Consider the following 1,553-nt stretch of genomic DNA (forward strand, 5'->3'; position numbering starts at 1 on the left):
ATTTGTATTTTTATCTCTGTCATATTTTTTTGTCATGCCTCAAACTACTTGATTTCATGCAATTCTTCTAAACAATGACATAAAATAGATTTCCTGTGAATAAATAACTTTCATACTCTCCATAAAATAAATACTCAAAGGTGCTAGAACAGATCGTCTGCTGCTACAGTATTCTCGTATCCAACAGAGTTCATGTATAATATGTAAATACTCAAGTCCAATATTAAAAACTCACTTTAATAAAGTTTCTCAAACTATATCAATATATCTAAAGTGCATATACATTTTTTAAGAAAGATTATTATCAATAGCTTTTCTATAAAAATGAGTTTGATAGTTTGGCCATCTAACTTTACTACTATGAGTATGAACTTTTAACTTTTAATGTAGTCAGGCTTATTCTACCTTCTCTCAGCATTGACACCAACAGAGTCAAAAGCAGCTAGTGAGGTGCTAACATGTGAGGATTAATCCAGTGATTCCAGTCACAATGCATTCCAGGAGAGGGTACCCATGGTACTGGAATTAGGCGATATGGTTTATTTTTTCTTCCCTGATTTGGATAACAAAATGGAATAGAAGGAGGATAGTGGTTCTGATGACCATTCCCTTGGTACCTTCCTGGCTTTTTTCTGGGCAAAGGGTGCCACATTGGAAGAGTGGGAACATCAATTCTGAAATCTGGTACACAGGGCTTGGGGTCGCAGTCACAGAAGTGGGTTTCACTTCTACTTCCTTACTTGTTTCTTCATCTGAAGAAGAGGATCCTGAATGATAGTCAGAAGTAACCTTATCAAGGGCTCTGGTAACTTTCGTGGAGATTTCATGCTTGTTCTCATCCTCATTTTCAAAGCTGGCAACAATGAATGCATTGTTTTTCTCTCCATACCAACAGCACACCTTGCATGGATCCACCCAAAGAGTGAGTTCCTTCGGTAAGCCTAGATCACTGTACAAGATGCAGCTCTTCTCACAGGCTTTCAGGACTTCAGGATCAACTCTCTGAAACTTATTGACACAAATGCATCTGTAAGGCTGTCCTTTTGATGTTTTTTTCTGGATACCAGTGATTTTTATATTTTTCTTGATGTATAAGTGTCAATTTCTCAGCAGACCTCTCAACTGCCTTTTTTTTTTTTTTTCAACTTGCCATGTTTTCGAACTAGCCTTGTGAAAAAGAAGACAACAGCAGCGGGCCATGCTGTGCGGCAGCAAGCCTCTGTCATATTTTTAATCTTTTAATCATATTTTAATCTTATAGAGCTTCTAGCTTACTAATCCTGATGACTACTTTGTATCAGTAGTATTTTTTGGATTCTTTTTGTAGGTTTTAAATTCTGAAGTAATGTTTATTTTTTAAGTTGCCAGACATATTTCTTTCCTTCAAATAAACCTATCCATAAAACCAGTCTTTAAAAAAGTGAACAAAGAAATGTAATCTGAAAAAAGAAAATCTGTCCAAGAGTTGTCTTCATCAAAATAAAAACCTTCTCCACAGTGAAGGAAATAGTCACCAAAACTAAAATGCAACCTATGGAATGGGAGAAGGTATT

The 1,553-nt window shown here is 35.7% G+C and overlaps 1 pseudogene; it reads right to left on the reverse strand.

The window, feature by feature from the left end:
* Positions 1 to 396: 396 nt before the first annotated feature.
* Positions 397 to 1,226, reverse strand: LOC106003789 (annotated as a pseudogene).
* Positions 1,227 to 1,553: the final 327 nt, after the last annotated feature.

Source organism: Mustela putorius, unplaced genomic scaffold, assembly GCF_011764305.1.
Source record: "Mustela putorius furo isolate JIRA1106 unplaced genomic scaffold, ASM1176430v1.1 tig00000151_pilon_pilon_pilon, whole genome shotgun sequence".
In the NCBI taxonomy this organism is placed as follows: domain Eukaryota; kingdom Metazoa; phylum Chordata; class Mammalia; order Carnivora; family Mustelidae; genus Mustela; species Mustela putorius.